The following is a 23,544-nucleotide window of genomic DNA, read 5'->3' on the forward strand; positions in this document are numbered from 1 at the left end:
AGGTTCATGCTGACATATTTAGGTATAACATATAATGACTGCAACCTTCTTTTGGATATTTTGTCAAAAGAGAAGTGAGAGTGTGTATACAGAAAGGAAGGTGGAGTGGGGGGGGATCTTTCCTGTGGCTTTGAAGGATTTCAAAGTAATTAACTATTTTTGCTAAACCCCAATAGTGCACCGCTGCAACCCCCATTTCCAGACTTCGGGCTGGACGTGGTGGCTTTGCTAACCCATCCCCATTTCCCTCCAGGTCTTCCCTTTCAGAAGTTCTATCCTTGGCAGCTCTCTATTTCTTCTTCTCTAATCATGTCTTTTGGCTGCCTGGAAAGCATTTGTTTCCAAGGCTGCTGATCTCTGCCAATGCCCTTCTCTTACCTCTCCCCTGAGCCGAAGCCTGACCTGTACTGCTTTGCTATTTTTAAGTATAATCTATATTCTCCAAGTATCTTTAACAGAGGCAAATGGTATCTAAGGCTCTCTGACACTATCCACCTCCTCTTAAAAAGCTTCCCACTCCGCCCTCAGCTTTCCCTTTTGAACTGGAAGTCCATTCACCACGTTTTCTTCCTCTAACTCACAGCCCGGCTGCTTGGCCAGCTGAGTCAGGGAGGATTTTGCTTCTAACAGCTCATAAATTTCCCATCCTTAGATTGCCCTCCTCCTTTACTCCCTCTCACCTAAAATTTAGCTGTGAATTGCTCTCCCTTTCTCTCCTCTTTTCTCATTCCCAGGCTCACAGATGCACTGATTATGACCCTTTCTCATCAGGGCATCTCTGCAGACATGGTGTAAATGAATAGGTAAATCTTAGGTAGGGAGGCCAAAGGGGGCCATGGGAATATTCTGCAGCCTGACATGGGCACAGATAGCCTAGAATGGCCTAATACAGGGAGAGACAGGCAAACCTTGTCTAAAAAAGAGCTTTTAAAGCACTCAGAAAATACCATCTTGATTTTTATTTAAAGAGTGAAAGCAAGAAGCATAGCCTTCTCTTTTCAATAAACTCTTGCTTCTTCCCACCCCAAAATACGTCAATTATAATTGTTATGCCGATTTTGTTAGTGAAATAATCTGCTGAGAAGTGCCCATCAGGACTGAGTATAAGTTGTTTTCCACGGTTTCCATGCACAGCCCAGTGAACGTGGCCAGACTGTCTGGCAGGTTGGGTACCCAGCACCTCCTGTGCTTTGCTCATCACTATTATGAAGCTGATGATGCTCAGTTATTCTAAATCACTCTCTAATGAAATCCTAATATGCAGCTCCTGGCAATTGGCAGCTCACTGGTTTTCTACTTTTCTTCTCATAAGTATTTCTCTACCGGATTCTTGGTTAGATTTTCCTATGGATACCTTCGGATGGGTTTGATCCCACCTGGTAAGTAATTTTGGAATATTTGCTCTCAAAGAAGTAGATATGTAATTTATTTGATCATGCAGATGAGCCAGCATCACTCCTCTGCCACAGAGCTGCTTTCTCTACAATAATTCACAACTTTCCTTTGTCAACAGAGCAAGTGGACACATATCCATTCAAATAAATTAACATTTCCATCCTGAAAATTTGATGCGGGAAGAATAAATTGGTAAAATGCTAACAGCACATGAAATGGGGTTCAAATGCACTAATTATCAAAGAAACATAAATTTAGAAAAATTACACACAATTTTTAGCCATTGAAACTGCAAATGGTTTGTAAAGGGAAATACTGTATCAGCACAGAGGCACAAGTGTGGGAATGCCTGCAGAAGCAACACAGCTGGGAGAGTGAAGGCAGAGCATCTGGCTGTAGAATCTGAGTACTTATATTATCCTACACTATATCCCTTAAGACAAAGTTCAAATACATCATAGTATGATTATAAGATGGACTATTAATTAAAATTCAAGCTCTCTCAGATAATTAATGATATGGGAAAATGTTATGGCATTATATTAAGTGAAGAAATCAGGACACAAAATTGGGTATGCAGTATGATCCCAATTTATTTTAAAATATGAATACAGAGATATGGGGACATGTTTGTGTGTGCTGAATGGCACGGCCTGTGAAGATTCCTGGAGTTACGTGTTGAACTAAATTGGCTTAAACCACTAATTTCATGCCCCATGAAAAAGCAAAACCCTTTTTAAGATTTTCTGAACTGATATATTCAGTCACCTCAACTCCAGGATCCTCCTTTGTTCCATCCTACATCAATCCAGAGTTGAGGTTTTTGCTCAGCTCCTTTCTTCCTCAATTTCCACCAAGAAAAGCAAAATCACACAAAGCACTCAAGAGTATAACAGGGGCTTCCTTGGTGGCGCAGTGGTTAAGAATCCACCTGCCAATTCAGGGGACACGGATTCGAGCCCTGACCCGGGCAGATCCCACATGCCGCAGAGCAACTAAGCCCGTGCACCACAACTACTGAAGCCTGTGCGCCGTGCTCCACAATAAGAGAAGCCACTGCAATGAGATGCCCGCGCACCACAACGAAGACCCAATGCAGCCAAAAAAAGAGTATAATAGATGTTGGTGCTAGTTTGAATGGTGTGTGCACGGGCATAGTGCCCAGACAGTGCCAACATTGGCCCTCAGCCACCGCAGCCCCTGAGGAGTCGGCGAGCTGCCCTCACACCCCGGCTGGAGATTTGAAGTTATTCTTTTGCTGAAAACATCTGGCTGCCAGTCTAGAATATGACTCAGCTCCTAGGGTAGCATGGCTGTGATCCAGAGAACATTCAAGTGCAGATTCTCTATCTACGGGGGCGATGCTATTATTTGGAACTTACCAATTTCGGCTCCTTCCAGACCTGAAAATTGATTACAAATATGAAACAGATTTCACTACTGGACTGGAACTCCACATAAAAAAGAAGATCCTCAAAATAATTGAAAAGGATCCTCACCAAAGAATAGATGCAATGTGACTGGCAGGATATGAAGGAGGTAAGAGGGTCTTGGTGTTCCGGCTGGGTGTCAGGCCTGTGCCTCTGAGGTGGGAGAGCCGAATTCAGGACATTTGTCCACCAGAGACCTCGCGGCTCCACATAATATCAAACAGTGAAAGCTCTCCCAGAGATCTCCATCTAAACGTTAAGACCCAGCTCCGCTCAACAACCAGCAAGCTAAAGTGCTGGAAACCCTATGCCAAACAAGCAACAAGACAGGAACAAAACCCCACCGATTAGCAGAGAGGCTGCCTAAAATCATAATAAGGCTGCAGACACCCCAAAACACACCAACGGAAGTGGTCCTGCCCACCAGAAAGACAAGATCCAGCCTCACCCACCAGAACACAGGCACAAGTCCCCTCCACCAGGAAGCCTACAGAACCCACTGAACCAACCTTAGCCACTGGGGGCAGACACCCCAAAACAACAGGAATGACAAACCTGCAGCCTGTGAAAAGGAGACCCCAAACACAGTAGTTTAAGCAAAATGAGAAGACAGAGAAACACACAGCAGATGAAGGAGCAAGATAAAAACCCACCAGACAAACAAATGAAGAGGAAATAGGCAGTCTACCTGAAAAATAATTCAGAGTAATGACAGGAAAGATGATCCAAAATCTTGGAAATAGAATGGAGAAAGTACAAGAAACGTTTAACAAGGATCTAGAAGAACTAAAGAGCAAACAAACAATGATGAACAACACAATAAATGAAATGAAAAATTCTCTAGAAGGAATCAATAGCAGAATAACTGAGGCAGAAGAACGGATAAGTGACCTGGAAGATAAAATAGTGGAAATAACTACCACAGAGCAGAATAAAGAAAAAAGAATGAAAAGAATTGACGACAGTCTCAGAGACGTCGGGGACAACATCAAACGCACCAACATTCGAATTATAGGGGTCCCAGAAGAAGAAGAGAAAATATTTGAAGACATTATAGTTGAAAACTTCCCGAATATGGGAAAGGAAATAGTCAATCAAGTCCAAGAAGCACGGAGAGTACCATACAGGATAAATCCAAGGAGAAACATGCCAAAACACATGTTAATCAAACTATCAAAAATTAAATACAAAGAAAAAATATTAAAAGCAGCAAGGGAAAAACAACAGATAGCATACAAGGGAATCCCCATAAGGTTAACAGCTGATCTTTCAGCAGAAACTCTTTAAGCCAGAAGGTAGGGCAGGACATATTTAAAGTGATGAAAGGGGAAAACCTACAAGCAAGATTACTCTACCCAACAAGGATCTCATTCAGATTTGATGGAGAAATTAAAACCTTCACAGACAAGCAAAAGCTAAGAGAATTCACCACCACCAAATCAGCTTTACAACAAATGCTAAAGCAAATTCTCTAGAAAGGAAACAAAAGAGAAGGAGAAGACCTACAATAACAAACCCCAAACAATTAAGAAAATGGTAATAGGAACATACATGTCAATAACTACCTTAAATGTAAATGGATTAAACACTCCAACCAAAAGACACAGACTGGCTGAATGGATACAAAAACAAGACCTGTATATATGCTGTCTACAAGAGTCCCACTTCAGGGCTTCCCTGGTGGCGCAGTGGTCGAGAGTCCGCCTGCCGATGCAGGGGACATGGGTTCGTGCCCCGGTCCGAGAAGATCCCACATGCCACAGAGCAGCAAGGCCCATGAGCCATGGCTGCTGAGCCTGTGTGTCTGGAGCCTGTGCTCCGCAACGGGAGAGGCCACAAAAGTGAGAGGGCCACATATTGCAAAAAAAAAAAAAAAAAAGAGTCCCACTTTAGACCTAGGGACACATACAGACTAAAAGTAAGGGGATGGAAAAAGATATTCCATACAAATGAAAATCAAAAGAAAGCTGGTTTGAGACTTGACTGTTCTCTCCCACATACTGGGGACGCTGTTTCCTCTTTCTTTATCAGGCAAACTTCTAAGCATCCTTTTAGATTAGATTAGGCATTGTCTTTATGAACTGACTACACCTTCTCCAGGTGCTCCCATAGAACCCACACATCTTTCAATCACCAAATTTACTTCTTAACTGCATTGCAGTCATCTCTTCATCTGTCTATCTCTCCAACTAAATTCAGGCTGCTTGTAAGTTCCTTGAAGGTTAAGATTCAATTGTAGTGGTTACTGATTAAATATTAAACAGAATCTGTTCAACACAGGGGCAGATATCCATCCAAAAACTACGGAACGATTATGTAAATCAAGTTTTAGTAGGCAGGTCTCCAAATAACTGGAATTCACCTGAATGATAACAGACAGGCAGGTGTGACATATTTCTGAAATAGAAATTTTTAGTGATTTTCTGAAAAGGGGCACTAGAGTCATGATCCAATGTTTAAAAGCATGTATTTTAAAAATCTATTTTATATAGATAACTTTGTAACACTGAGTTTGTTAACTTACTAAAATTGTATTGTAAACTTATTGATAAATAAATTTGGGGTCTACTGCAAAAAAAAAAAAGAGGGCTTGATTAGCAATTCTCATTTCAGACTTAAAAATAAAGACTATTATAAAAGACAAAGAAGGACACTACATAATGATCAAGGGATCAATCGAAGAAGAAGATGTAACAATTGTAAATATTTATTCACCCAACATAAGAGCACCCCAATACATAAGGCAAATGCTAACAGTCATAAAAGGGGAAATCGAACGTAACACAATCATGCTAGGGGACTTTAACACCCCACTTTCACCAATGGACAGATCATCTAAAATGAAAATAAATAAGGAAATGTAAGCTTTAAATGATACATTAAACAAGATGGACTTAATTGATATTTATAGGACATTCCATCCAAAAAGAACAGAATACACTTTCTTCTCAAGTGCTCATGGAACATTCTCCAGGATAGATCATATCTTGGGTCACAAATCAAGCCTTGGTAAATTTAAGAAAATTGAAATTCTATCAAGTATCTTTTCCAACCACAATGCTATGAGACCAGATATCAATTACAGGGAAAAAATCTGTAAAAAATACAAACACATGGAGGCTAAACAATACACTACTAAGTAACCAAGAGATCACTGAAGAAATCAAAGAGGAAATCAAAAAATAAGTAGAAACAAATGACAACAAAAACATGCTGACCCAAAACCTATGGGATGCAGCAAAAGTAGTTCTAAAAGGGAAGTTTATAGCAATAGAATCCTACCTTAAGAAACAAGAAATATCTCAAATAAACAACCTAAACTTACACCTAAAGCAATTAGACAAAGAAAAACAAAAAACCCCAAAGTTAGCAGAAGGAAAGAAATCATAAAGATCAGATCAGAAATAAATGAAAAAGAAATGAAAGAAACAATAGCAATGATCAATTAAACTGAAAGCTGGTTCTCTGAGAAGATAAACAAAATTGATAAACCATTTGCCAAACTCATCAAGAAAAAAAAGAAGGGAGAGGACTCAAATCATTAGAATTAGAAATGAAAAAGGAGAAGTAACAACTGACACTGCAGAAATACAAAGGATCATGAGAGATTACTACTATATGCCAATAAAGTGGGCAACCTGGAAGAAACGGACAAATTCTTAGAAAAGCACAACCTTCTGAAACTGAACCAAGAATACAAAATATAAACAGACCAATCACAAGGACTGAAATTGACACTGTGAATAAAAATCTTCCAACAAATAAAAGCCCAGGACGCGATGGCTGCACAGGTGAATTCTATCAAACATTTAGAGAAGAACTAACACCTATCTTTCTCAAACACTTCCAAAATATAGCAGAGGGAGGAACACTCCCAAACTCATTCTAGGAGGCCACCATCACCCTGATACCAAAACCAAACAATATGTCACAAAGAAAGAAAACTACAGGCCAATATCACTGATGAACATAGATGCAAAAATCCTCAACAAAATACTAGCAAACAGAATCCAACAGCACATTAAAAGGATCATACACCATGATCAAGTGCGGTTTATTCCAGGAATGCAAGGATTCTTCAATATATGCAAATCAGTCAGTGTGATAAACCATGTTAACAAATTGAAGGAGAAATACCATATGATCATTTCAATAGATGCAGAAAAATCTTTTGACAAAATTCAACACCCATTTATGATAAAAACCCTCCAGAAAGTAGGCATAGAGGGAACTTACCTCAACATAATAAAGGCCGTATATGACAAACCCACAGCCGACATCGTTCTCAATGGTGAAAAACTAAAACCATTTCCTCTAAGATCAAGAACAAGACAAGGATGTCCACTCTCACCACTATTATTCAACATAGTTTTGGAAGACTTAGCCACAGCAATCAGAGAAGAAAAAGAAATAAAAGGAATCGAAATCGGAAAAGAAGAAACAAAGCTGTCACTGTTTGCAGATGACATGATACTATACATGGAGAATCCTAAAGATGCTACCAGAAAGGTACTAGAGCTACTCAATGAATTTGGTAAAGTAGCAGGATACAAAATTAATGCACAGAAATCTCTTGCATTCCTATACACTAATGATGAAAAATCTGAAAGAGAAATTAAGGAAACATCTCCATTTACCACTGCAACAAAAAGAATAAAATACCTAGGAATAAACCTACCTACGGGGACAAAGACCTGTATGCAGAAAACAATAAGACACTGATGAAAGAAATTAAAGATGATACAAACAGATGTAGAGATATATCATGTTCTTGGGTTGGAAGAATCAACTATGTGAGAATGGCTATACTACCCAAAGCAATCTACAGATTCAATGCAATCCCTATCAAAGTACCAATGGCATTTTTCACAGAACTAGAACAAAAAATTTCACGATTTGTATGGAAACACAAAAGACCCTGAATAGCCAAAGCAATCTTGAGAAAGAAAAACGGAGCTGGAGGAATCAGGCTCCCTGACTTCACACTATACTACAAAGCTACAGTAATCAAGACAGTATGGTACTGGCACAAAAACAGAAATATGGATCAATGGAACAGGATAGAAAGCCCAGAAATAAACCCACACACCTATGGTCACCTTATTTTTGGTAAAGGAGGCAAGTATATACAATGGATAAAAGACATCCCCTTCAGCAAGTGGTGCTGGGAATACTGGACAGCTACATGTAAAAGAATGAAATTAGAACACTCCCTAACATCATACACAAAAATAAACTCAAAATGGATTAAAGACCTAAATGTAAGGCCAGACACTATAAAACTCTTACAGGAAAACATAGGCAGAACACCCTATGATATAAGTCACAGACCACAAGATCCTTTTTGACCCATCTCCTAGAAAAATGGAAATAGAAACAAAAATAAACACATGGGACCTAATGAAACTTAAAAGCTTTTGCACAGCAAAGGAAAACATAAACAAGATGAAAAGACAACCCTCAGAATGGGAGAAATACTTGCAAATGAAGCAACTGACAAAGGATTTATCTCCAAAATTTACAAGCAGCTCATGCAGCTCAGTATCAAAAAAATAACCCAATCCAAAAATGGGCAGAAGACCTAAATAGAATTTCTCCAAAGAAGATATACAGATTGCCAACAAACGCATGAAAGGATGCTTAACATCACTAAGCATTAGAGAAATGCAAATCAGAACTACAATGAGGCATGGACAATCAAGAAACTCTCCTTAAAGTCCATTGTTTGATCATGTAGCACAATAGTTCAGCTCCTCTTTCATTATCATTTTGTGTACACTACAAGAGAGGATGAAAATATTTTCTAAACATTCTTCCCATAGCTTCCTTCACCTATTTGTTCTGTAGGCTATAGAAGAGGGGATTCAACATGGGAGTAATCACACTGTACTGCAAGGAGAAGATCATCTCCAGAGTGGAGCCTGAGGTTGGCAAGAAATAGCTGAGGAAACCTGAGCCATAGAACAAAATAGTAGTAGTGAGGTGAGAAGAGCAGGTAGAGAAGGCCTTGCTTCTGCCTGAGGTGGAGGTGATGCTTAGGATAGTGCAGACAATGTGGTCATAGGAAGAAAAAAAAAAAACTACAATGAGTTATCACCTCACACCAGTCAGAATGGCCATCATCAAAAAATCTACAAATAATACATGCTGGAGAAGGTGTGGAGAAAAGGGAATCCTCTTGCACTGCTGGTGGGAATGTAAGTTGATACAGCCACTATGGAGAACAGTATGGAGGTTCCTTAAAAATCTACTAATAGATTACCATATGACCCAGCAATCCCACTACTGGGCATATACTCTGAGAAAACCATAATTCAAAAAGAGTCATGTACCACAATGTTCATTGCAGCCCTATTTACAATAGCCAGGGCAACCTAAGTGTCCATCAACAGATGAATGAATAAAGAAGATGTGGCACATATTTACAATGGAATATTAGTCAGCCATAAAAAGAAATGAAATTGAGTTATTTGTAGTAGGGTGGATGGACCTAGAATCTGTCATACAGAGTGAAGTAAGTCAGAAAGAGAAAAATACCATATGCTAACACATATATATGGAACCTAAAAATGGTTCTGAAGAACTTAGGGTAGGACAGGAATAAAGACACAGACTTAGAGAATGGACTTGAGGACTCGGGGAGGGGGAAGGGTAAGCTGGGACAAAGTGAGAGAGTGGCATGGACATATATACACTACCAAACGTAAAATAGATAGCTAGTGGGAAGCAGCCTCAGGGAGACCAGCTGATCAGCTGATCACGGGGAGATCAGCTCTGTGCTTTGTGACCACCTAGAGGGGTGGGATCGGGAGGGTGGGAGGGAGACGCACGAGGGAGGAGATATGGGGATATATGTATATGTACAGCTGACTCACTGTTATAAAGCAGAAACTAACACACCACTGTAAAGCAATTATACTCCAATAAAGATGTTAAATAAAGAAATAAATTTCTTTAAAAAATAAAGTAAATAAAGGGAAGTCCCTAAACATTAAAAAAAAGTATAATAGAATCCAGTATTTGGAAGGAAGATAGGGGAGAAATCCATTTAACAATATGTAAACCATTTGAACAATATTACTATTTTCTAAAACTACTTTTAGCCCCTCTACCACATTAAACTACCACTGGCCATTTGCCTGTTAGATCACCCAGCCTCACACTGATGGGCACATCTTTCCTCACCCTCCCATTTCTCACCACCTCTCCTCCTTTAAGAGCAATACCTTCTATCATGTTCCCATGCAAGCCACTTAACTCTCTCTTTTGTAGCTGAAGTCCTGAACAACAGTCCTCTCTGGGTCCTGCCTCCTATCCCAGGCTGTTTATCAAGGTATTCTCCCAAATAAAGATGGTTCCTACCCTAAGAGTAACCCTGGTATATCAGCTACTAAAACAGTGGTTCTCAATCTTAGCTACTCATTGGAAGTTCTGAGAAGTAGTGTATTTTTGTGTGTGTTATTTTTAAAAAGTAAATATTACTCCCTTGGCCTCTCTGGAAGGTCTGAGGTTGTGATTTTGACCTAGATTTATTTTTCATATCCATGTGATTCTAATGTTCAGCAGAGCTGAAATACTCTGTGCTAAAATAAAGACATTCACATTGTTACACATATATTATGTATATATTTGATTCTACAGTGCATACTTTTTCACAGCTTGATATTTTTTTAAAAATTAGCATGCGTTTAATACTTCATATCAAAAAGAACGTACAAACTGCCAAGTAGATTAGGTTGTGACACACTTGTCATTTCTTGAAATGCATATGGGAACAGTGCCCGGTCTCTCCAAACGTATCATGCTATCTTTAAAACTGGGAGAGTTTGGTTTGACTGATTCATGCATCATCAAAGACTATTATTTGGGCACCAAAAATTCATGAGTAAAAGCTTCTGGCTGAATTTCAAGAGAAACTTGTGACGTGTAATTTCATAAAGAAAAAATTGTGAGTTTAACCACAGAGGAAATGCAGATAAATCCCATTATTTTTAAATATACTTTGACACAAGACTGTAGATAAAGAATGTCATGGGGTCAAGATTTGAAGCACACATGATGGGAAGCAGCACATAATAGGGATGATCGGTACAGCTATGGGTGGCCAAAAGAAATTTGAAATTAACTTTAGACTTGGAATGAGAAGGAAACTTAATCTCAAATTTTGTGAGAAGAAAATGGTATGTAATTGCCATTATTTTTTTAATAAAAAAGAAATGGATCTTTACCTTTAAAGGTAATACAGCAGCTAAACCAATATTGCATTTCATAATAGATAGTATCTTAGAGTTGAAGAACTGTACTACACATAGATATTCATAATCCCAGAAAAACAACTGGAATGAAACACACCAAAATGTTAGTAGTAATTGTTAAGGGATAGACTTATAGATAATATTTACTTTCTTGTTTCCATTTTCTTTACTTTCCAAATTTTCTAATGATAAATTTCATAATCAGAAAAAGCAAAGAATGTTATTAAAACAAAAATATGAGCATAGGCATATCATTTTCTAGCTCTCACTTCCCCTAAAACACTCATTGATCAAAAATACAAATATCAAAATAAAAGAGATAGGAAAGTCAAAAAACGAGATTTTCGAGGATTTAAATTATAGGCCTTTTAAATTAAAAAACACCAAAAATGTTGTGGTGAAGTCCAAAATGTAAAAAACTGTTAAGACTTTCTCCATATCTTTTCTCCCCACCTCAAGCAATCTTTAATTAAACCCAGAGCCCAGTTTAGTGGAATGATGTTAAATGTGCCAGAAAAAAGAAGCTAAGAAGCTGTCCACCTTCTCCCTTTCCAGTGTTTCTCATCCGAATGGCATGCTGTGAAACACACACTTAAATTGATTGGTATTAATGCTTGCACACCGGTTCCAAAATGTCAGCAAGATGCATTTGCTTTCAAGTTATATTAACTCTGCTGATTACAAAGAACCGGGTAAATAAATCTTAGTTGTACACAAAATATGCTTTAAGCTTCTTTTGTATACATGCTTAGAATGTTCCTTGTCTACAGTCTCACCTTCATTTATTTATGTATTCATTTGACAAAAACTGTGTGCCAGGCACTGTTCTAAGCCCTGGGAAAACAGTAATGAACAAGACGAGAGATCCCTGACCTCCATCAGCTTATAGGCTAAGTAGGGTTAGGAAACAAACAAGAAGCAAACGAGTGCACTGAATATAGTGAAAAAGGAAAACTGGAAAGAGAATGCCTGGGGATGGGCAGGGCGAGGGGAGCAGGGAGCACGCGCTTTAGCTAAGACGGTCAGGAGTTCTCTGAGGAAGTCATTTCCACAGAGACTAGAATGCTGACAAGGAGGTAGCCCTGCAAAGACCTGAAGAGCATTCAGGCCGGGGAAACAGCAAGGGCACAGACCACAGGTATGATGACACAGGTTTGGTATGACATAGACACAGGTTTGGTGTATGCACAAAACACAGGGACAATCAGTTTGAATAGGACAGGGTGGGGTAGGGAGCGAACGATACTAGGTGGAACCAGAGAACCAAATAGCAGCCAGATCATGGGAGACTGCTCAGGCCATAGGATGGAGCTGGAATTTTATTCTATTTGCTATATGAAAACTTTGGTGTGATATAATGTGCTTTATGCCTCTTTTTAAAATGTCTAACACAGAATACAGAGATGTACATTATTCCTCCCCCTGATCTGTTCACACCTTCAGAAATAGAGTGGAAATAAGAACATTGTAGAACAGAATCAGAAAACCTGGGATCCAGGTCTATCTCCTCCATCTAGAAGCTGCCTTACCTCAATCAAGATACTTAATCCTCTGGTCTTAGTTTCCTCGTCTGTAAAATGGAACTACTACATCATAGCACTGAAATGAGATATAAATGAGATGAAGAATTTGAAATCACCCATAGAGTGAATGGTTAGGACATCAAGTCCCCTGTTTCTTTCCCTCCTTTCTATGTGATACAGAGAAGGGGGATTATGGGGAATGAACCCACACAGGACCTGTTACAACCACTGATGGAGGAAGTGAAGCAATGTGAGTGGTTCTTGTTTTAGGCTGGTTTTCTCCAAAGCAGGCTCTGAGACAAGAATGTGCATGTGTTTGGGAGATGATCCTAAGAAGCATTGTTTAGGGAGGAGAGAAGTGAGAGAAGAGAAAAGGAAGCAGACAGAGAGAATGTTATCCATCATGGCACCAATATGGGCACATGGAGGCTTAGTCACACTGGGGAACTCTGGAAGACAGCGTAGACAGAAGACACCTTGGAGTTTTCACACCTGCGGGGCAAGGGAGCTTGGCATTTAGTCTTCAAGTCCCTCCTTTCCCAGGATTAACTCCCCCGTACCTCCAACCTGCCCGCGACTTAAGGCTCCCATGGTCAGAGAAGGCCCTAAGCAAAGAATTGCAGGTCCTTTCAGCAGAAGCCACAGGGGAGGCACGCACAAGCGTGATGAGCACCAAGGCAATGTGTCCAGCACACCGACAGCATCTGCCAAACCCTCAGTCTCTTCCCCAAAACATTGTGAGGCCCTTGGGATATGAAATGCATGCTCTCACTGCCAGAGCTGCAAGATGATTTTCTCCAGACTGTGACAAGCCCTAGAAATACTGCGCAGAGTGATGCCTGCTGCCTACACCACTAGGGTCCCCCTGCAAAGGTCATATCAAAAAGGCAAAGACTGGGCATCACATTCCTACTCACACCTGCAGGATAACTCACAGCCCTGGCTTCCTCTTAGACCAAGTTTGTGGTTTTTAGACAAAAAACAGGTTGAACCCATTAGGAATTCCAGCCTCTAGGGAAATTTTCCATAAATAGCCTTCCTGTTTAAGAGAAAGTTAAAATCAATATCCTTTGAGAATAGCCAGGCTTTGCCAAGTTTGGTCATAGGGTGGCATTTATTATTTTCCTAGTATCAAAATGACAAGATAAAGAGCCAGCATTTATTGAGAGAATTTGCCATGTGCCAGGGAAGCGAAGTACATAACTAACATCATATAAATGAGACCTCTGTACAAATAAGAAGTATGAATTGGCCTAATGTAATCAAATAGAATATGATAGAGCCAGAGATTATCTAACAGGACTATACTACATTTGAAATGACATAACCCATGGAGGAACATTTCTAATATCTTTGGATTAATAACTGTAGAGTTAATTTACTGAGCATTTATTATAAGTAAAGCACAATGCTAAACTTTGTCTCCTTTAACATATTCAAACTTCACAACAGCATGAGAGATTAGTATCACAGTTCTCATTTAAGATATAAAGAAATTAAGACAAATTGAATTAAAGAGCTGACATTTAACCTACGCTCTCAAATCTCTCAAGCTATAAGCAACGTTATAAACTTACCCTGAGTGCCTTTATAGAGAGTTCCTGCTTAACATCTGGATAACCAGCTATGGAAGTATGTATTGGAGAACTAAGAAAGCATCCCTGAGCCCTGTCCAATAAATGGATCCCAGCTGGGGTGGGCCTGGAGTAATGTTATCTACTGAGCAACTCAGGTCCTCTTTTTCTTATGGGCCGATGGAAACTCATTCTCACTCTTGGGTCCTATGCTGTGTTTCTAAAAATGGCTCCATGACAAACATCATTTAATATTCCTAAAACTGTATATCCTGAAAAATGAATGAAACATAAAGCCAAATCTCATTTCAAATTAAAATCACTCTCAATTCTTTGTCCACTCAACTGATTTCATGAGAAGAATAGAATATATTGTCTAATGGCAGAAAGCCCAAGATATCTTTTATTTGAGCCCTCATTTTCACAGAATAAAATAAACAAAAAGAATCTTTTTAAGTAATTTCCTTCATGTACTTTTCAAAGAGAATTCTCTAAATTTGGCTCTCTATGGATTGGTTCAAAATTAACTGCCCCTCATTTTCCTTCCCTAGGGGAAATAGTGTGAAAAGTAACCAACACAGCCACAGTCTGTAAAAAAAAAAAAAAAAAAAAAAAGTAGTTTACTAGTGATGATGAAAAGACTTTCTTTTTTTTTTTTAACAGAGCATGATGCTGAGTAATGAATTCTCTTCTTTTACAAATCTATTCTCTAGGTAAAGCATTTGTTCCTAGAGGAAGCTAAGCATATCAAATATAACCAGTTCTACCTGCTGGCCCCTTCCTGACATCTCTTTTTCCTCTTCTTTCTCTTCATCACCCTCCAAAACCAGAGGATTTCCTTGTACTTTCACCTATTACTAAAGCCACACTCATTCTCTGTCAATAAACCCAACTCTACCACACATGCCATCAGTCCAGTGGCTCTGACAGGTGAGGCACAGACACAGGTATGCCATCGCATTAGTTATCTATCGCTGCACAAAAACTTATTCCAAAACCCAGTGGCTATTGGCAGACAAGTCTCCATTGGACCCATTGTGTTTCTTATGAGCAGAGGCGCTGACAGCTTTTGGTCCAGATTATCAGGATATTTGTGTAGTAAACAACCTTGCAAGATGGAGACAGTATCCCTCTGGGGAAGAGGCCAGAACTGTTTGCCATCCAGTATAATAAAAAGAATGTCTCCCTCCAGGGTGAAGTTTGAGTAGACTTTCTTGAAGCCCTCTTATAAAAAATCAAGGTTTCCTATGCTGATGGTTCCTCACCTGTGAGGCAAACCTACTGTGTATGGAGTATCCACCCATGCCCATCCCTACAACAGCCCCATAGGACTTAGGAGGCAAGAGGAACCAAAGCAGATGTGACCTCACACTGACTGCTATGCTGGGAATAATACAAGTCTTTTGCCTCTGACTCAGCAGCCCCATGACTTCTACTAGTGTCCATAAAACTGTTGTGGTCGGCTAATTTAGCTTACAGATAGGGTAACATCTCACATCCTTCTCAGTTTTCGACTGTACTTTCAAGCAACAAACGTGTATTTCCTCACAGTTTCTGAGAATCAGCAATCTGGAATTGGCTTACCTGGGTGACTCTGGTTCATGGTCTCTCAGGAGACTGCTGTGAAGCTATTGAGGGGAGCTGCAGTCATCTGAAGGCTTGATTGGGGCTGGAAGATAAAATGTTAAGAAGGCTTACTGATATGGCTGTTGGCTGAAAGCCTCAGTTCCTCACCACACTGGCTTCTCCAAAGAGCTTTTGGAGTGCCCTCAAAAAAGAGCAGCTCGCTTCCCTGCAGAGCAAGTGATCCAAGAGAGAATACGTGTGGCCAAAATGGAAGCTTTTATAATCTAATCTCAGAAGAGACACACCATCCCTTCTGCCGTATTCTGCTGGCAACACAGCTCCACCCAGCACATTGTAGGAGTGAACTGCACAAGGCTGTGAATATCACGAGGCAGGGGTCACTAGGGTCATCTTGGAGGTTGTCTACTACCGTACTGTCAGGTGAGCACCTCACGCACAAAGAATCTGGCTGGCATTACCAGGTGTTTTCAAGCCAGAGGAAGGTAAAACTGATGAAAGAATGGCTCAGGAAAAAAGACAGAACGAAGTTTTAAAATTTGGAAATGGCTCCAGGAGAGATTATTTCAGCAAGGAGATAAGCCTCTGGAAAGAGCCTAGCAAAAAGTGAAGCAACTGAGTACTCTTTCCCTATGAAGGGCAGTGGAACACAGAGGGATTTGTTTTCATTTTCCTTCTGAGACAGTTGATACACTCAATCCAGTCTCTAGGGAAATAAAGACTCACCCATTGCTAACTATCTCCCTTCTTTCCTCCTGGAGAAATCAATATTTTTTTTCCTTTGTTACTCCTCTCCCAACAACTCTGCCACTTTCCCATTTGGCTAGCCCATGAGATAGGTGGACATTTTTCATGAGGCTTTGATAATGTTACCCAACACATTACTGTACCACTTCAGAGAGTACATGCTCATTATTTCTGCTTCCAGCAAAAAAACATCTGACAATGAAAAACATGTGCAATGAGGATATCTATAAAGGAAGGAGGAGGAGCACAAAATGTAAAGGTTGGGGCGGGGAGTGTGACTGTGTATGTGTACATGCAAGGAGGTCCTAATTAGAAGTCAGGAAAAAACTGAGCAATATGCAATGCAGTTCTAATTCATAGTTCTCTTGTTCTAAACTGTGGAGGAGGACAGTGCAAGAGAAGAACTGTGAGGAAAGTTTTAACTTATTAATGCTGACTGCAACTTGCAAGCACTACCACATACATTGAGATGTTTGCCTGGAAACAGGTTATGTGTATGTATGGTGTGTAGGGATGATAAGGGAGGGCTCTAGGGACTTCTAGAAATAGAAAGAAATGGTATTCATTTAGCAAAAGAAAATAAACATTTTTGAGCATCCTCTGTATGCCGGACTCTGTGCTAATTTCATTCACATTTAATCCTTATTCAGAACAGTCCTCTAAGGCAGACAACACAATCACCTCACTTCACAGGTGAGGAAAAGAAACATGGCTCAGAAAGAATGTCACTTGCTTTATGCGACACAGTTAGTGACAGACGGAGATTCAGGAGTACATGCTCTTGTATATCTCACTAGCTCTCTGACAAAATAGGGACATCTGTTGCTTAAAACAGTGAAAAGGAGAGACGCCCAAGTCTGAAATCATTATTGAAAGCTCTAGTATTTCTATAATTTAGGGAGGACAAACTAAGTGAAATAAGTAAGAGTGAAGGTAATTTTCAGGTCGTCCTAAAAAGTAGCAAAATGCACGTCAGTTTACATAATCTGTGTCATTAGTAAAGCATTCCATGGAGCTTCTCCTCTAACAGCAGTTCTAGTGCCTTTGAGTCCTTGAAAGAGGGCTGATGACCATCCAAACATGCATGAAGGAGATGAAGCCCCAAGTCCCCCAAAAGACCCAAGACACCTTGGCCAGGACCCTGCTTCCTGGATTCTTCTCTGGAACATGACCAGCTCTGAGGTTGACGCCAATCAACCAGGTCCATTCTTGATGGGACTTGCTGTCAGGAGATACATTAAAGGACTCCATTTAACACCTAAGCAATCTCTGGAGCATTAGCCACCATTCTTACCGCTATGGGCACGCCAGGTAATTGTCAAGGGAAACACTAGTAATGGCAGTCAACATCCCCCAAAATGATCCTTCAATCTCTTTTTTAGGCACTTAGGTAGTACTGGGGAAGAAAACCACGAACACTGAGCTAGACAAGGACATAAGGCGCCCAGTGCCATCCCTTGCAAACCATCTACAGTCAGCTAAAAGTCTGCTACTTTTTCTCAGTCTCCCTCGCGTCCTGCTGGGATGTTCAGAGACCACTTATTTCAGAGGCACATTAAACATGGCTCGCTTGGCAAACTCATGGCCATGGATGAGTTTCTCTTACCTGAGCACTAGTATTTTAGTCATTACCAAAAGGAAATGACCTGGTTCAGAAACATCAGAGCACACAGGTAGCTGAGAGTGAGAAAGGAGAGGTACCACACATGACGCTAACCTAATGGAAATCATTAGAAGACACTAAAACTCTTTTCTCTAAAACTTTTCTGCATTAGGGGAAATAAAACGGTAAACCGTAATTCTTCAGATACAGTTCAAAGTGTGCAATGCACAGCACATAGGTACAGTGGATTTTCTCCTTGGGAGAAGCACAGTACAACAGAAAAAGCATGGGCTGTATTTAGCTCAATACTATTAAGTTGTATGACCTGAGAAATTTATATAAATTCTCTGAGTCTGTTTTCTTATTCATACAATTAGAATGGTAATACCTACTTCTAGGCTTTGGTAATACCCACCAATGAGACAACATAGGTAAATAGGTAAACTAATACAGAGTCAAGTGTATGCTGGGTCCTCTGTAAATCACAACAATGAATTCCATCCATTCATTTTCCAAGTCATTATTCATAAGACTTTGGGCTACACTTTCAAGAAAGAAACTTTAGGAGTCTGAAACTGCAAGCAAACTAAGTTTCCAAAGAACCACATCTTTCAAATTGAATTGGGTCAGTCATCGGGTGTTTAACAGGGTGATGGGTCTTGAAGAGAACAGATTTAATTTGGTTTGGTTCCTTTGGCATTTGCAGGTAAAAACTGCCAAAAATTCATTAGCATGTCTTCATTTGCTTCAGGATGATTAATAATACTCAGGGAAAACAGGTTTTACATAATTCATCAGTCTGACACAGCCCAACACCTCTGGAGTTCTGAGAACTTCCAATCCCAGCTTGTCTGTGACACTTTAAAACTAGCTACAAACTGGGGCTCTTCTTACAGACTCTATATTAGCTGTTGTTCTGAATTTAGGGGAGAGAAATCTAATCACAAGCTTCAAGGCTACCTTCTTTCCAGTTTGGGGGAAAGAGGTATAAACAAATTCTCTCTACGTGGAACAGTTTTGACTTAGTCACCAATAATTCACTCGGTTCACCAAACAGGTTGAGCATCTATTATGTTCATGAACCAGCATTGGTGCCTTTTTTTTTCTTTCCCAGCATTAGTCTGTGTGAGCCCCCAAAGAGTGGGACTCTTGATATAAGTGGAGTCTGTGTGAACTGAGTCTTTTTCATACTGTCAAAAATGTCCTTGTCCCAAGCACACAAAGTTTTTTACGAATGCACACATTGCAAAAGATGTGAGCTAAGGCATTGTGAGCATGAATCATCAACATACAACCAGGAAGCAAAAAGTTTGATCAGTGTTTCTGAATCCAAATTGGAATGCCTGCCAGCAAAAGTTTCTTCATTATCTACTGATCGCCTTAGAAGTAAAGGAGAAGAGGAATCCCAAGAGAGTATTAAAAGCAAAAACTGTCTTAAAATATTTGGAAGAGGGTCTGGGGGATGAAATTGTGAATTTTAAAACAGAAAATAACATTTATCTTTCTAGAGTTGTGTAGACCTTTTGAACTGAACTAAATGATTTAGTATAATTAGGGGTCAGATGGCTAACTGCCGAATTCAAGAGAGGCCTTCTGCTCTCTGTGAAAGGTGGGACAAAATCAACTGTATAACCTCTGAGATCCATTCCATAGCTAAGATTCTAGGAATCTGACTCGAGTTTGAAATGAAGAAGTAATTCCATTTCTTCATTAAGACTTACCTTCGAATTGTCTGTCCCCTCTCAATTCCAGTATTTCATCTGGCATTATCAAGCCCTGTATTTGTGTCACTTATGACTCAGAATTCTTTGCAGGATGCCAGGTCAGATAGAAGGGTTTCCTAGCCAAGATCATCTAATGCTACCTCAGGTGAGACTCTCTTGATTGCAATAGTAGAAGCCAACTCAAGCTACCTTTAATCTAAGAGAGAATTCAATGGAAGCATATTGAAGAGCTTCATGGTTTTCAAGTGCAGAGGGTCTTAGGGAAGGAGCAGAAACTGAGACCTGGGCCATCAGGAAGCTAAACAGTGCCCTTTCTCTGTCTTTAATCTTGGACTTTCCCAGAATCAGCCTCAATTTTTTTTTTTTTTTTGGCAGAATGGGCTTCTCTAACTCCAAGTCCAATGGCAAGAAATGCCATGCCCTCCAAACTGACATCATGTCAGATTCAGCATCAGTAGAGAATACCTGGATGGCCCAGACTGAGTCAGGAAACTATCTTTGATCACAACAATTCTGGCCAAGAAGGTGGGTGGAGTTAGGTACTACAAACACAGTTGCTAAGGTCTCCATGTCTGTGGAAGATGAGAAATGACATGAGAAAGAAGGTAGATCTCAAGAAAGGAAACACTGGGAGCTGAGAAAAGTGCTAAAGGAAGTCCACTACAAGTATATTCCACCAAGACAATAAAGTATTTCAAGGTCTTGTTTATTTTTTCTTCAACAGGTAAGTAGCACAGGTTGCTGTTGCTTCTATTTGCATGTTACATCTAAAAGAGCTATGTCAAATGTTACAGATGCATCAACTTCTTATTTTTTAAAGTGACATCTGAAGCATGCTGTCTTTCTTGATTTAAGACTTCAAGTCACAAATAATCAATAGTTGTCCTGAGGAAATCATAGGGCTGTTTTAAAAACCAGAATCCTATAATCCTCTGGTGCCTTATAGTTCTAGGAAAAATAAGTTATCCTCTTAAAAGAGCCATCTATAGTTGTTTCTTAAAAGAGCCATCTATAGTTGTATAAGGGGCGCTTGGTTTAATGACCCCATTCCACGGGGTGGGGTAGGCTCCTCCAGAGAGAATGGAAGCAGTTATTTATTTCCAAAGCCATCCGGAAAAAAGGTTCCATATATAGTTTTCTGCTGTCTAGCTTTGAGAAAATATGACTATCTACGCTAACTGTTATCTCAATGTCTTTCTGGTGGCTAAAGGCTGGGGGGTAGAGGAGATAATTTAGTCAGGCTATTAGATAGCTGAAAATTTCCACCTAATCAAAAATAATAGTAATAATTAACATTTTTTTCTATCAAATTAACAGTTTGCTTTCAAGTAGGTAAAAGATGAACAGACACTCCATTGAAGAACATATATAAATGTCAAATAAAAATGTGAAAAGATGCTCAACATTGTTAGTCATTACATAAATGAAAATTATGAAAAAATGAAAATAAAATTACATAAATGAAAATTAAAACCATGATGAAATACCACTCAGCGCCTATTATAATGGTTAAGTTTTTTTAAAAATTGATAATAGTAAGTGCTGTCAAGGATGTGGAGCACTGGAAAACTCATTCTTTTTTGGTGGAAAGAAATACACAATGTACACTCGCTTTGGAAAAACATGTGGCAGTTTCTTATAAAGTGAAACATGCACTTACCATACAACTCAGTTAACCCACAGCTAGATATTGACCCAAGTGAAATAAATTTTATGCTCACTTGAAAACCTGTACACAGGAAGCTTTATGCACAATGCCCAAAACTGGGAACAATCCAAATATCCCCCTAGGAAGAAGTGGATAAACAAACTGTGGTACATCCAGGTAGAACAGAATACTTAGCAATAAAAAAGAAACAAGTTACTCATACATACAACAACATGGATGAATCTCAAATGCAATATTAAGTGAAACAATGTTCCAATGTTAAGTGAAAAAAGCCAGACTAAAAATGCTACATAATATGTATGGCACCTATATGGCATTCTGGAAAAGGCAAAACCGTAGATAAAAATCAAATCAGTGGTTGTCAGGGGCTGAGGGATTGACTACAAAGGAGCACACTGAAATTTGGAGATGGGGGGTGATGGCACTATTGTATATTTGGGTTGAGTGTTGGTTACATGACTGTCTGTATTTGTCAAAACTCACAGAACTGTACCCTAAAAAGGGTGGATTTCACTGTATGTAAATTATATCTTAATTTTAAAAGCTGAAAAAATACACCTTTGTCAACAGCTAGTATATTATGTATTAATTCCTATTTAACTGTACTGTGTACACATTAGAGATTCTCACTGAAAATAGTTTTAAATTTCATAGCAAGTCCAAGGCAGTACCTTGGGCTGCTTCCACACATTTGTGAAATCAAAACTGAACGCTCTTCCTTTGACTCAACTGTGTTCACCTCCAGAGCCCTCTTTCTGAAACGAGAGCCCTTGTTGTGTTGATGGATTTACCACAGAAATGGAGAGAGGCCAAGCGTGTCCCATGGGTGCTGCCAAGGCTGACGGCTCTCTCAGTGATGTTAAACTCCTCACTTAAATAAGGGGGAAACCCTGCCTCTTACTTTCTCTGTCAGGTAACTTTTCCCCAATCTGTACTTGAATTCAAGTATCCCTAAATTCCAGACAGCTGGAGATGATGCAGGACGGTCAAAACACACATTGTTCTGCCCTGGTCTTGGAGGGAACCGTTCCCTAGCTCCTGAAGAGGGGAAGGGCCGGCCCATCAGTCATCCTCTGGATGACATATATGGGCTCTATTAATATCACAAGATGCTTCCCCTCAGCACTCACCTCTTAAGAGTCCATTTCGATCCCAATAAATATTCACAACTGAAGCCTTCCATATGCCACCTCGGCTAAAATGGAACGAATGAGTGCTTAGGAGATGATGTTTTCAAGTGATGCACTGCATAGAAGCCTACACAAATCTCTGCTTTATTACAGGAACCAGAGGTTAGCATTAAGAGAACTGCCATTTGCTTCTCCAATTTGTAATGCCATTAATTACTCTTGTGTTTTTTACTCTGCCTCTACACTTCAACAAAAGCATTGCAAAGCCACAGTGCAGGGATTCGGCAAATGAGGACTTGGGTTAAACCCACACTTTCCAGAACTTTTGGTTCTAATTCTATCAAGGAAGGGAGAGCTCAGAAACCAGACTCTGCACCTCCAGAGTCCTGGTTTAAATCAGTGCCAAGTATGCAGGCGTGGGATGGAGGAAACAAAGGCAGAAGCACATAGTGGAAATTGCACTGAAGAAGAGAGTGTAACCGTGAACTGTCCCTCTGCAAGTCAGACAAATCAGTCTCGGACTTCCCATCTGGGTCCCTCTGGCTGTGCTAAACTAGCCACAACCCTAATCAAATGTAAGTGCCAGCCTGCCGCCAGCCACAGCGTGTCAGCCCTGACATCAGACTCCTCCTGTCCTCTGACCTACAGGGATGCTGTGAGCAGTAATTAACATCCATTAAGTGGCTAGTCATCCTCACTCAGCTGCATACTGTCAAGTTGCAAGCAGACAGCAGCCTACCCGGTGACCCAGGGCACCTCATCAGACCATTTCCCCTCTGAGGAAAGGAGGTGACCTCAGCTCGTACTGTCCACAGTGCAAAGGCCACAGACACTGAAGGGCCTCTTGCCACCATAAACAGTGTCCTCAAGATGGAGCTGAGCCGCGTTGAGAGGTGCCAGGCTGGGAAGG

General features: G+C 40.0%; 1 long non-coding RNA gene across 1 annotated transcript in view; it reads right to left on the bottom strand.

The window, feature by feature from the left end:
• LOC307189451 overlaps window positions 1-23,544 on the bottom strand; it is a 332,883-nt gene that overhangs the window by 281,651 nt on the left and 27,688 nt on the right. The window contains exon 2 of the long non-coding RNA XR_013829192.1: window positions 15,762-15,846. This is a non-coding gene — a long non-coding RNA (uncharacterized lncRNA). The remainder of the gene's footprint in view (window positions 1-15,761; window positions 15,847-23,544) is intronic.

Source organism: Stenella coeruleoalba (assembly GCF_951394435.1).
Source record: "Stenella coeruleoalba genome assembly, chromosome: 7".
NCBI classification, from domain to species: domain Eukaryota; kingdom Metazoa; phylum Chordata; class Mammalia; order Artiodactyla; family Delphinidae; genus Stenella; species Stenella coeruleoalba.